Below are 14788 nucleotides of genomic sequence, written 5' to 3' on the forward strand. Positions count from 1 at the left end.
TTGAATGTTTACTGTGTTCCAAACACTGAGCTTAGTGTTTTGCATGAATTCGTTCTTCTAATTTAATCATCATGGCTACTCTTTAAGGAAAGTACTATATGAATACCATTTTGCAGATGATGAAACCAAGGCTCAGGAAAGTTAATGACTTGGCCAAATACTAAGTCGACAGTGTGGAGTTCAATTCACAGCCATTTGTCCCTCAGTACAAGCTTTTAACTTCTATCTGATGCCCACATCTCTGGGCCAGGAGGCAGCTGTGCAGTAGACACATGTGTATTCCTACCTTTGTTCTGCCTTTTTGTGAGATCACACATAGGCAGCCCATGACTTTTCCTCTCCTAATCCAGATCCAAAAGCTGTTGTACAAGTGAAATTTCTACCAGGTTGTAGAAATATATTTTCTTGCCATTTTTGTTTTGCTGTGAGTTTTCATGTTGTGAGTACTTTCATGGGGATTTTGGTAGAAATTTGGGACAGGCTGGGACAAGACTTACAGCCAGTTTCCATATTAATTTGTAGAACAGAATTTCATTTTTGCCTCTTTCATTTTTCAGATGACAAGTTCTACTTTTTAAACTTTTTCGAAAAGCCAATTTCAAGCCTAGAGGGTATGACTATATCAAGTGTCCCTAAAAACTCACTTTTCCCAATTCGTTATCCACTTTGATACTAATGTTTCCCTTCTTGCTCCCAATTGAGTCTGATGTCATTATTTCCTTCGTTACTTCCTTGGCCTTTCGGGAGATGATGTCCAAGAAAGTGAAGTATGATGGCCTGCTTTTCAAAAATGGAGATTCCCAGAAGAGTTGAGAAATATTGGAATCCCCCAGGCTTCCAAGTCCTGGGCCAGCTTTGCAGGAGAGCATGATAAATTTCCTCCCTCTCACCAGGTGGTAGGTGCTAGTTCTATGGCAGTATCACATCAGTTCCTCTCTCCTTTGCTCTTTCATTTTATCCCACTTTAGGTTCTCAATTAACTTACTACTCATTGCTGTCCAGACATACTCTCCTACTTCATTTCCTCTTCTATTTTTTCTATATTTCTATTGCTTTTAAATACACTTAACTTTCACTTGTCATTTTTCATCCTTGATACCTACTCCATCAAGCTGCACTGATACCTCTGAAATTTTATTTGACAGTTTTGTGCTTTATTCCTTCTCTTGATTGCTCTTTGTCCTGAATATGTTGGCATGTCCACAAGGTAGCTATAAGACGTATTTCTGAACATATTTTTATCTGAGTGTTCCTGTGATACTTCATACTACGTTGCTTCTTTTTCTCATATCTATTGTCCTCTGTGATATCTGCTTTTGCAGTTTTATCTGGGATTTCCTTTCCTCTCCCTAAAAATCAGCTACTCAGGCCAGGGACTCTCTGGCCAAATACATTCTTTCCAATCTTTGTGAAGCTCCTCCAGGCCTGTAGGATTCCTCCTTCAACTGACTAGAAAGGTGTTGTTTTTTTTTTTCCCTGAAACTTGAAAAACAAACTGCTGTCTGATTTCCTTGGCTCTCCCAGGTTGAGGTCATATGTGAAGATCTCATATTACTTGTGACCTTGACCTTACCCTGAAAACATCTACTCTATGCCTTTTAGTTAGGGAACCATTTATATACCATTCTGCTTGGGGATGAAGGGGGAAATAGCTGTCTCATAGGGCTGAAAATTAAGAGGAAACAAATCAAGATAAACTTAAGAAAAATTATATTCACAACACTGTATTGTATATTTAGACTTTATTAAGAAGGTAGGTCTCAAGTTAAATGTCTTACCACAATACAAAATCAATAAATAATTAACAGCTTAAAATATAAAAGGAATTCAAGCAACATAGTATGGTGGTTAAGAGCACCAGGTTGTACTATTAGAGAGAATTGAATTTGAGTATATGTTTTGCCTTTTACTAGCCAAGTGACCTTAGACAAGTTACTTTGCCTTTCTGAGCCTCAATTACATCCTCTTTTAAATAAATACAATAATAGCAACAATATAATAGAGTTGCCATGAAAAATATTCTAAATAGTACATGAAAAGTGCTTTGTGTGTGGCAGAGATAATATCTGAAATATGATATGTTCAATAAATGTTACCTGCAACTAAAAAAAGGAAAGAAAAATTATATTATAAATGCAGTGTCTACCTCTATATACAACAAAAGCAACTTTTCTCCTTTTGACCTATTCCATCCTGCATATATATTGACACCATATTTATATGATTATAATTAAACATAGATAGCATCTTATTTTCTCATATTTCCACAAAAATTTCATTATATTTTAAAATGCATGCATCATCAGTTCATTGAGCATATATGCCATAATTCAATTAAACCCTCCCCTATATGTTGAACGTTCATGTGTGAAAACCTAATCCCCAGTCTGATGGTATTTGGAGGTGGAGACTTTGAGGCAATTAGGGCATGAGGGTGGAGCCCTCATGAAAGGCACGTGTATCCTTATAAAAAAAGGCCCCAAAGAGTTCCTTTACCCCTTTCTGCCAAGTGAAGAAAGATAGCCATCTATGAGCCAGGAAGTGGGCACTCAGCAGACACTGAACCTGCCGGTGCCTTGATGTTGAACTCCCCAGGCTCTACAACTGCGAGAAATAAATTTCTGTTGTTTATAAGCTGTGGTAACTTGTTATAGCAGTCCAAATGGACTAAGATGAGGTCAGTTTGGAAAGGTGCATCAAGAACTATAAAAATGATTTCTGCCTTTATTGGGAATTAGTTTTCTAGCAGTCTAATTTAATGTTTATAATATTAAATATTTGAAGAACTCAAGTGTCTGGTAGAAAGCAAATTGTTAATGAGTTGTGGTACAGATGTATGATAGACTATGATAGTCATATGTCATGCTTAGGAAGAACATTTTAATAACATGAAATGGGGGAAGGGAAAAAGTAACATCACATCCTAGGTGCAATATGATCTCCATTATGAAGGAAAAAGGACAAAGAAAAAGTCCTGGAAAGCAATGTGCCTAAATTGTAATAATAGGTTGCTGCTGAGTGGTGAGCTTATGATTTATATTTGTCCTGCCTTTTAACATTTTCTAAATTATTCAGAATGCCAGTCTACTACATCAACAATCATAAATTAAAAAAAAAAAAAAAGAGAGAGAGAGAGAGAAAAGGCAAGACTCTTTGGTGTCAAAGTCCCAATGTGCTCACATGGAATTTGAGCCCAGTAACTTCTAGATGCAGCCTGAACTCAGCACTGTCTCCTCCTTCATCAGCCTTTGTTCCGTTGTATTAACCGAAGCTGCATATTCAGCTTCCCCACTTGACATCAGTCTTTTTAGGAACATGGGTGCTGTCTTCCTCATTTGTAGATTCCATCTCCTACTCCGTCCAGTGTCTAATACAAAAGTAGTGATTACTCCTCATTCATTTATTCATTCATTCAGTTATTTAAGAAACAGTTAGTGCATGGTGTCCCAGGCACTGTGCTACACTCTGGGGAAACAAACATAAACAAGGTAGGATTTTTCTCCTCAAGTTGCTTAAGTAAAATCTAAAGGTGTTACTAAGAAGTTACGGTTTCAGGAAAGAGATAGTAACAAAGGGGACCTTTCTGGCCATACCAGTCAAGTTACTAGAATGCCAGCTTCCATCCCCTAATGCCTGCTGCCCTCTGGTATTAGAAGGCCTCCCAGACACAGCCTTGATGACCACATTCAGGCCAGACTCACCCTTCCTGGCATTGAGGCCTGCGCACCCCTGCAGGGCACCCCTGCATCCTCTGATACTGCCTTCCCTTCCCATCGCCACCACCTAGCCCACACTCCAGGGCTTTGCCTCTCTAACAAGTCAAGACTGCCATTGCCCCACCAGATTCTGTTTCTCACTCTTCAGTCTCTCTTTGTTCTTTTCTTTTTCTCACACAAGCCCGGGAAAGCCTGAGATCCTAGAAATAGGTGGAGTTGCTCTCCCCTGCCTCTGGGGTTAGAGCCATCATCCTTAATTCTGATACCTCTACAGAAGTGCACAATTTCCTCACACAGTTTAATCCCACCAGCCAGCATGGGATTCCCCTTCATTTCTTCCATCTCTCCTCTGCTGGAGGTTTTCCCCTCTGCCTGTCTCCCCTCAAAACAGGCCCACTGTAGCGGTACCCATATCTATTTCTCCCTGTTCACATTTCACAGAAGCCCACCACTCCCAGGAAAGTCACCTCCAGTGTAGGTGGTGGAAATGAGGAGCCTCAAGGGTGGAAGAAAACTGGGGCAGAATCAGTCCCTTAAAGAGAAAGGTCCTCATAGTAAGTTCTTTCAATTAGCTTATTTCCATCTGCCTATTCTCTTTGATTTAATAGATAAATCCTCACAAACGTTGCTCTTCCATAAACTTAGACTTTCAGTTACACCAACAGGAAAATTAAAAAATATTGCTTCATCTGTTCCAATTTTAGTTCTTTCCCTTTCCCCTTCCTTTTTCTACTTCATAGACTCATATGATTTCTGGATGGAAAAGAGCTCCAAGGTCATCCAATAAAATGCCTCATTAAAATTTCTCTGCAACATCTCATCCAGTGGCCCTTCAGCCTCTGCTTGCACACCCCCAGGAATGGGGGCCTCATCCCCTTACTGGGCAGCCCATGCCATCTTTATACAGCTCTGGAAGTGAAATGTTTTAATTCCCAGTGAGTAAAAACTATTTCCCTGATACTTTCTTCCCTTGGCCCTAATTCAAGTTCTTGACACAAGACCAAACAAATCTAATTCCTCATCCATGTGGAAAGGCTTCCAGTGCTTTCACCCTTCTGATTTATGCTAGACTCCTTTCTATTTTGAACTCTCTCATTAGAAAAAAATGCACAAATCTGATTTTCCTAACAACGTCTAGGAGATAAGAGAAACCATAATGAAGTAAATTTATTCATTCATTCTTTTCATACAACAAACATCCACCAACTTCTCATTGTTCCAAATCTAGTGCAAAGATCTGGGAACATATAGATGAATGAGGTTCACTCCTTGCCCTCAAGAAGCTCACAGTCTGGTGCAACGGTTAAGAGTAGGGATTTCAGTGTCAGATAGTTTGGTTCAAATTCCTGGTCTATCTCTTGCTATTTGTGTGACCTTGGACAAGTCACTAGGCCTTAACTTTGTCACATGTGAAATACAATATTGATAGTACCTTCTTCGTAGGGTTGTTGTGAGAATTATATGAGATGACACACGTAAAGCTCATTAAAGGATCAATGCATGCTGGCTGTCACTATTAGGAGGAGTCATGTGGGAAAGAGAGGAGGTCAGTTTCAATATAGTAGGTAGATTAGGGAAAACCGGAATGTGCTGCAATGGCACAGAGGGGCACCTAACAAAGACTCTGTGAAGGCCTAAGAGAGCAGGTGATTTTTATCTGAGTCTGGAGAGATGGAGGAATGTGCGTGAAGTTGGAGAGAGATTCCAGGCAGAGAGATCAGGTCATGCAAATGTAGGAATCTGTGAGATCCCAAGAGGTATTCAGGGAACTATGAACAATACAGAATGGCTGGAGTACATCTGTATTGTGGCAAAGGATGAGACCAGGAAGTTTCCAGGGATCATAAAATGGAAAACCTTGTAAGCCAGGCTAAGGAGAATGAACTTTGTCCTATAGGTCATGAAGAGCCAATGAAGGATTTCACATGAAAAGATCGTATCTGTATGTTAGTATCACTCTGGAAGAGGGTGAACTGGAGAGAGGCAAGCCTGGAGGAATAATAAATTCCTCAGTAGGTGGGTTAAGCTCATGCTTAGGGTGCCACTAATGCATGGGTGAATGATCCTGTGTCTGCTACATGATTTATCCGGAATTTTGCAAGCAGTGAGATACAGAGAAAAGTTCTTTTAATGTCAGCATATGCATAAGCTTGGTTTTACTGTTTGGTGGTGTTTTGTTTTTGATTTACAGATAGCAGCAAAGGGATCATGGTGCATAGAGCCCTTAAAAATTGCATTAGAATAGGCGAGGAATAATAAAGGCTGGAATTAAGGCAGCAGCTTGAGAGACAAAAAGGGCAAGTTTCAAGGAAACAACAGTCAGAGGGGAATTCTCTTCCCCAAAATGGCAGACCAGGGACTATGGTTTTTTCAGCCCAAAGTCTCTCCCTGATAGTGACAGAGCATGGCAATATAGTTGCTTCCAACAAATTAACTTCCAATGACATGAATATATTCTAAATGCAACTTTATCATTTTCCCAAAAATAATTGTTCAAGATATTCCCTAAATCCTTATTTACTCATTTTTATTCATTTACTTATCAAATATTACTAAGATTAACCATGAATTGAGAAGTGTGAAAGTTCTTGAATATGCAGAAATAAACGAGAAAGATGTTATTGCCTGATCTTAAGAAGTTTACAGCCCAGCAATGTGGATAGATATTGAATAAAAAACCAAAATTCACCACTTAAGCACATTTATGATAGAAATGTCTATCTACTTTACTATCTAAAATGTCTACTTTCTTTCACAGCCAGCTCTTCAAAAAAATGGTAACGTGGTATCTAGACATGCTCACCTACCATCCACTCTTGAACCCATTCTATCAGCTTGCTCCTTTAGAACTGCCTTTGATAAGGTGATCAATAACCACCTTGTTGCAAATCCAATGGACAGTCTTCAACCAGCACCATATTTGAAATCTCAGCAGCACTCAACACTCCTTCCTCCCTGAAACTTTCTCCTTCCTTAGCCTCTGGAACATGACAATCTCCTCTTTTACCCCTTTGCTTCTGCTTCTGTCTCCTTTGCTGACTCCTCTTCATGTTGGAGGTCTTTGGGACTTTTCTCATCTTCTCCTGTCTTTCCCTAGGTGAACTCATCCATTCCCATAGCTTCATGTACTCTCTCTATATTTCAAGATTCCTAGACTTACATTTCCAGCTCCAATCTGTTGTAAACTGTAGATTCATGAAACCGAACTGATTACCTGATACCTCCACTCTGATGCCTCATGAGCATCTCAACCATGACATGTCCAAAACTTTATTCTTGAACTGCTGACTCTTCTGATTCCAAATATGTTCGTCTCCTGGTGCCATTGCTCTCATTGAGTGGCATAATCAACCACCCAAATGCAAGACAGAAATGTAGGTGTCAACCCTGACATCTCTTCATTTTTCCTTGCCCCACCCAAGTCTAGGCCACCATTGTCTCTCACCTGAACTACTGGGATAGTTTCCTAATTTATCTCTTCAGAGTTACTACTGTTCCCTTCCCAACAATCTTCTACACAGCAACCAGATATTTAAAACACACACACATCCTTCTAATCATGCCACTTCCTATTTAAAACACATCAGTGATTTTTCTTGCCCTGAGGACGTAATACAAATTCAACATGACCCAGGCTCAGCATCATCTGAGACCTGACTAACCAGCTCTGGTCTCTTCTGGGGACACTCTCATCTCCATGTTCCAATCATAGAAATCTTTTAGGTCCTCAAACCTTCTATGCTCCTCCTTTGTTCTTGTCTATGCTCTTCGTACTTCTTGGACTACTCCCTTCTCTTTGCCAGTTAATGTCTATTATCCCTCTCCAAGATAGCATCTAGTTCGTCATGTATTTATCGTCTCTTCCCGCGCATTAACATGTAAGGTCCCCACAGCAGGGACTTAGACTGTTTACTTACTGTTATGTACTCAGCACTTAGGAGAGTCGCTGGCACATAGTATTTAGTCAATGAATATTTATTTAATGATTAATTAGCTCCTCATCAGAGTGCTGATTTGGTTAGTTTCCTTTATTGCATCGTAGGCTCTTGTTGTGTCTACCTTCTTCCCAGCAGCATAGATCACGGCCGTAATTCTACATTTACTTAGGATGATAATCGTGGTTATGACTGAGCAGGATGTTGAAGGATGAATGAGGTGTCAAGTCACTTGACCACTTCTAGCTCTTAATTATCTACTAAGAAGAGAAAATAGGAGGATCGGGTAGGATGAATCTTCTTTTAGGTTTGCTTGAGCTGTAGAATTCTAAATCTAGGCAATTCAGGATTCGAGAAGCAATGGGTACTTCATCACCAAGAGGTGCCAAAGGACAGGAATGAGCACTAGGGTAGGAAAAGGGGATTCCAAATGCAGCTTTAAAGGTTAGCGTTAGCTGTGTGATACTTGCCTTTCTGTGTCACGGTAGCTCCTTCTGTAAAATTAAAGAAAATATGACCTTGCCAAGCGTATTAGTCAGGGTTCTCCAGAAAAACAGAACCAATCGGATACATACATCCTACTTATTTATACTAGAGTTATTATAAGGTATTGATTCCTTGTGATTATGGAGGCAAAGACTCTCGCAATCTGTTGTCTGCAAGCTAGAGACCCAGGAGAGGTGGTGATGCAGTTCAGAAGCTGAGAGCTGGAGAGACAATGGTGAGGTTCCAGTCTGAATCTGAAGGCCTGAGAGGCAGAAGTGTGAAGGCAGGAGTAGACCTTTGACTCAGCTCATGCAGCCCGGCAGAGAAAGAATTCAACCTTCCTCCACCTCTTTGTTCTATCGAGCCCCTCAGTGGATTGGATGATGCCCGCCTCCATTGGAGGGGTCATCTACTTGACTCAGGCCACCAATTCAAATGCTCATCTCTTCCAGAAACGCTCTCACAGACACACTTGGAAATCATTTTTAGCCAGCTGTCTCAGCAGCTGTTGGTCCAGTCAAATTGACACACAAAATTAATCATCCCGTCAAGGTTGGAAAGAGAATCCTGGAACGTATCTACTTTGTAGACACATTTCCATCTTCTGTCCATCCATCCATCCATCTTACCTGATACTTTTGCAACTAACAGTCACTGTGTGCAGAACTGTGCCAGGCATTGTGCTCGACATTAGAGAGTCACAGATACAAACAATCAAGTACCTGACCTTGAGGAGGTTACAGTTTACACAGACAGATTCGTATAAGCAGGTAGTTTAGAATACAATGGTCTAAGGACGAGATAGACATATGGGCACCACTCTGAGACTAGTGCAGTCAGGGAAGGTTTCTGAAGGAAATAAGAACTTAGCTGAGTCTTAAAAAAAAAAAAAATGGTAAGGGGGCTGTTACTTGGGCAAGAAGATTGAGAAAGACATTACAGACCTGTGAGAGAAAGAGAGAGAGAGGTGGAGGGAGGGGTGCGGGAAAGGGGGCAGGGTTCAGCGAAGCAATGTGAACGGGAGGATGTGTGCAGGAGCTGCAAACAGCCCACTGTGGCTGGACCATAAAGTGTGACCTGGGGAATGTGGAGACTAAAGCTGGAGAAGTGATCTGAGGCCAGGTCATGGCAAGTCTTGGGTGGCTTGGGCTTCATCCTCTAGATAACTGGGGGGGCGGGCATTGAAGGTTTCTAAGCAAGAAAGGGAGGGTGATGTGGTCAGATTTATGTTTTGGAAGTGCCACTCTGGTAGCTGCGTGGTATTTGGAATGCGTATGATCAAGACAAGGGGTAAAATGAGGACCTTCCTCTTGACTCCACATACACTTAAGCATCATTTCAGGTGTGCATCTGTCCATATATACAGAGTCATATAATCTGAGATTTAAGAAGGGGCCTTAGCATCTGTCCAACCCTGATTCAAATCAAAAATCCCCCTGCCCCGTGGCTCCTGTACACACGCAAACAAACTGGCCCATTATTGTGCTGCAAGCAGACAGCTCCCCGGCACGCAGACGTTGGCAATTGCCCGTGGTTTCATTTCCCCAGGTACCCGGCGTAACACAGCCACTGCCTGACAGATCTACTCACAGGCAGGGTCTCTTTCGCAGTCACCCCAGAGTGAAAGCTCAGCGTGTTCCTGAGGAAATGACGGAAACATACAAATCAATTGCCCTTTTCTTCTCTTCTTTCTTGACCCCATTTTAAATGCAAGTATGAGGTTTGATAACAGTACCAGGAGATGAGGTGGATTTCACATGGCCAGGGGCTCATCAAAAGGAAGAAGTCTGCACAGAGATAGAAAGACTGAGCCTTGCGCCAGCCTTGAAGACTGCCACAGCCGTTCCGTTCCTGAGAGTAGCCGGGAACCCAATCACACTCTCGAATGTCAGTGCCAGAATGGGGAGAAACTCCAGCAGCTGTTCCTCACCGCCTTTGGATGGGGCCTCATCATCCCTACACTGCTACTTGCCGTTCCCCGCCCACCCATCCTCCTGATTACCAGCCTCTGGGCCTCCATCTATACTTTTCCCCACCTGGGACACCTTACACCAATGCCATACATTGAATTTCAGCGTATCCTTCCAGCCCAGCCCAAATGTCTTTTTACCTACGGAGTTTTCCTTGGATGAGCTCTTCTAAAATTTCCATATCACTCCAAATGTATCTTTAACATGATACTATGTTTGCCTTGCATTGTGATTATTTATACCCATGTCTCCTCTCTTCTATGCTGAGAGCTCCTTGAGGGCAGGGTCAGCCTTGATATAGCCTGTAGCATGGCCTAGAGCTTGGCATATGGAAGGCACTGGATTAAAGTTTGTTAATTAAATAGGTGAAGTGGAACTGGAACTCACAGATACAAGTGACCTAATTTGGGGCCTTTAGGGATACAATTTAATCATGAAAAGAACTTGAGGAAGACCTACTTGTTCCAGAAAGAGGCTAGTTAAGAGACTATATTGGGGGCTTCCTGTTTTCTTGCCAGGAAGCAAAATGTTATTCCAAGAAGGGTGGTCCCAAAGCTAGTCATCCGTGCATGCTAGGTCGAACAGCGTCTCGCAGAGGCCGGGACAAGCTTGTATTTTCAAGACAGATATACCTGTTTGGAATCTTGAATCCTATGTTAACAGCCACATAACTGTGGGAAATTTACCTCACTCCATCTATAAAGCAGGAAGATTTGTTCTACCTCAGGGGAAAGAACACAAGCAACAGATGCGCAAAGTGCCTTGCACAGTGACCACCACATTGCCACCTTTTAACAAATGTTAATTTCCTTCTATTTCACTTTTCTTCTTCCTCCTATGCTATGCTTAGAACCCAATTCCTATTTCATATGCAGATGTTTACTAAAGAAAACATGCCATACTTCCATTTTCTGAATACCCCATTACCTGGAAATAGGTCTGGATTGCCACATTCATATCTGGTGAGCCCATCTTCTGGCCTCAAATAAATAAAGCAGGTATTCTTTGCCATTTCAGTTTCTTGCCAATAGAAATTTGGAACTGGAGCCTTGAAACACTGAGTCAATTGACTAGGAGTAGCTTAGACATCAAGTTATATAGAACCAGGTTAGAAAGCGTTTCCATGGTTGACCAAAGCCACTTATAACCTGAAATGTTAAAGTGTTAAAGTGTCTTCATACCTTTAATATATTTTCCATTCATATTCAGGTTCTGAGCTCTGGCTCTCATTTCTCACCTGGACAACTGACCACATCAGTTGAATCCATGTCTCAATTTTTACCCCGCCTCTCTCCATCAGCTTCCCTGCAGCAAGAATGAGTGACTGTTCTAGAATCAAATCTTCTGAGGCCTCTCTCTGGTCTGTACTCCTTCAGTGATTCCCATTTGCCTACGGCATTCTTTTCAAACTCTTCCAGAGAAATACTCACAAGGATTGAAGCAGGTAAATACAACCATGTGGGGCTTCCCTGGTGGCGCAGTGGTTGAGAGTCTGCCTGCCGATGCAGGGGACACAGGTTCGTGCCCCGGTCCGGGAAGATCCCACATACCGTGGAGCGACTGGGCCCGTGAGCCATGGCCGCTGAGCCTGCGCGTCTGGAGCCTGTGCTCCGCAACGGGAGAGGCCACAGCAGTGAGAGGCCCGCGTACCGCAAAAAAAAAAAAAAAAACAACCATGTGGTACAAGATCAGAGATGGAAGGGATGGAAGGGAAGGGACCCATCTGAATTGTCCACTTGTCAATATCTTTCACTATCTCAGGGTGTATTAAGATTCTCCAGAGAAATAGAATATATATATTCTCTCTATATATGTGTGTGTATATGTATATATAGAGAATATATATATTCTATGTAGAATATATATATTCTCTCTATATATGTGTGTGCGTGTATCTATCTATCTATCTATCTATATATATATATATGTGGGGGTGGGGAGAGAGAGAGAGAAAGATATTGACTGATTATAAGAAAATGCCTAATGAGATTACTGAGGCTGAGAAGTCCCACAGTCTGCAGTCTGTAACCTGGAAGCCCAGGAAAGCCAGTGATATAGTTCCAGTCCGAGCCCCTAGGCCTGAGAACCAGGGGAGCCAAAGGGTATAATTCCTAGTCCAAGTGCAGGAAAAGACTGATGTCCCAGCTCAAACAGGCAGAGAGCCAGTTCTTCCTTCCTCCACCCTTCTGTGCTATTCAGACCCTCCACAACTTGGATGAGGTTCACTCACGTTGGGGAGGGCAACTTGCTTTACTCCGTCTGCCGATTCAGATGCTAGTCTCATCCAGAAACACCCTCACAGACACACCCATAAATAATGTTTAGCCAAATATCTGGGCACCCATGTCCTAGTCAAGTTGATGCGTAAAATTAACCATCACACAGGGAAATGGTGCTGTATTATATTTTCTTTTTTTCCTTTTTCTTTGTTGTTTTTTGGGGTGAGATGTCTGGGAGTATAGGGCAAAATATATAGTGGCAGAATTTATTGAAGTACTTCAAAAGTCATGGTTTATGACATTGTCCTGGCATGTTACTAAATAGGGCCAACTTTTTTGTTGTTGTTATTGTTGTTGTTGTTGTACACGGGCCTCTCACTGTTGTGGCCTCTCCCATTGCGGAGCACAGGCTCCGGACGCGCAGGCTCAGCGGCCATGGCTCACGGACCCTGCCGCTCCGCGGCATGTGGGATCTTCCCGGACCGGGGCACGAACCCGTGTCCCCTGCATCGGCAGGCGGACTCTCAACCACTGCGCCACCAGGGAAGCCCAATAGGGCCACCTTTCATTCTCAAGTAATAGGACCCATTTCCATTACTGATTTGGATGATAAAGTATATGGTCTCTCTAGAGAAGCATGACTGGGAGTGTTCTTCATTTTCCTATTACTTTTGTAACTTTCATCACATGTAAGCGGAATAAGATTCTCAAAAACAAAATTCCCAAATTAATCCTCATTGTTCAATTGCCAAATGTCAATAAATATTCAATTTTGGTTTTCATTTGTTCATAGAATGTTTGAACATGTTTGTACATCCAGAGAACCAAAATTTGTGGACCACTATCTAATCATGGAGGAAAATAATGAAATCCTTCATGTTATACAGGTTCCCACTCTCTGTTATGTTTCTCCCCTTCTATGACAAAAAGATCCATTTAGTCCTTCATTAGAAAATCACGCCTGAATTATTTCTCGGGTTAAACAAATATACATTTTGCAGAGTAGAGTAGGTTTTCAAAGCTACATCTCATTTCATTTTGGCTTTATCTTGAGATGAATATTCACACCACTTTCTTTATTAAATAAGATTTATCAGTTTTCTACTCCATTGAACATACTGAGAAATTCAAGAGATGTATTTTTTGGGTGATGCATTCTCAGAGAATAATACAAAGGTGACTAATGTATTCGAGGGTGCATGGTGGTTTTGATCCGAGCTCACAACTCATATGTGTATGTGTGTATATATATATTTTATATGTATACAAACTTATTTTTAAATTTATATATTATTTTGAAAATGTTTATATCATGTCACTCTTTGCAAACAAATATTTTAATCCAAATATTTTCAATCTAAAAATAATATAGGAAAAGCAAATAAAATGACCACAAAACCAGCTTCAGTGTCTTATATAGTTAGACATTAAAGAATCAAATTAATTTCAGTTTTTCAACCACTTGTTCAAGAATATATTTCTGAGCACATTAAAAAACAGTGTGTGATAGTATCATTCAATAGTGACACTCTTTCAGCATGGTTGCCTCTTTTTGACCTTAACTTGATTTGGCCGTATCTTTTCCCCTGTTACTTGCGTTTCACCTTTCAAGATGATTTCTTTTTTTTTTTTTTTTGGTCAGTTGATTTTCTTTTTTAAAAAGTTAATTAATTAATTACTTCATTTATTTATTTATTTTTGGCTGCGTTGGTCTTCGTTGCTGCGTGGGCGTTCTCTAGTTGCAGTAAGTGGGGGCTACTTTTCATTGTGGTGCGCAGGCTTCTCATTGCGGTGGCTTCTCTTGTTGTGGAGCACAGGCGCTAGGCACGCGGGCTCAGTAGTTGTGGCTCTCAGGCTCAGTAGTTGTGGTGCACAGGCTTAGTTGCTCTGCAGCATGTGGGATCTTCCCGGACCACCGGGATCGAACCTGTGTCGCCTGCATTGGCAGGCGGATTCTTAACCACTGCGCCACCAGAGAAGTCCCCCAAGATGATTTTTGATATTGAACTCAAAAGAAATGTTAAGCATATTTTGTTTGCTTGATTTTTTTCATCATATTGGTCCCATCTAAAATATGCTTTGGGGTTCAAAAGTTCAGATAGTTATCCTACAAAATTTGCAGGAATAAAAAAAAGTTAATGCCGAATACATATGTAGTTATGCTTTTATGGCTCAAAGTCTTCCTAACACAAGATACATCAAAGTTTAAGCCCCTTGAAGCGAGAAAATCACGCAACAGCAAGGTACATATTTTAAGAAGCATTTAAGCACAGACTTTTAAAGCTGTCTTCTGAAATAAACTATCTGTTCACCAAGTGTCATTGGTTAGTGCTGCCATTTTCCTCCTATAAGGTATGTAATGAGGCAAGGCCATGGCTTTCTTGGTCAGTGATTTCAGGTTATTTCTAGATTTTGCTCATTTTGCAGAGTTTTAACCACTTTCAAGTTAATGCTTAAAACTT

At 41.2% G+C, this 14788-nt stretch overlaps 1 long non-coding RNA gene across 1 annotated transcript in view; it reads right to left on the minus strand.

The window, feature by feature from the left end:
- Positions 1-1725: 1725 nt before the first annotated feature.
- Positions 1726-14788, minus strand: part of LOC137227606 (uncharacterized) — a 151638-nt gene continuing 138575 nt past the window's right edge. Inside the window, exon 5 of the long non-coding RNA XR_010944930.1 lies at positions 1726-3367. This is a non-coding gene — a long non-coding RNA (uncharacterized lncRNA). The remainder of the gene's footprint in view (positions 3368-14788) is intronic.

The sequence above is a fragment of the Pseudorca crassidens genome, chromosome 7 (genome assembly GCF_039906515.1).
Source record: "Pseudorca crassidens isolate mPseCra1 chromosome 7, mPseCra1.hap1, whole genome shotgun sequence".
In the NCBI taxonomy this organism is placed as follows: Eukaryota; Metazoa; Chordata; class Mammalia; order Artiodactyla; family Delphinidae; genus Pseudorca; species Pseudorca crassidens.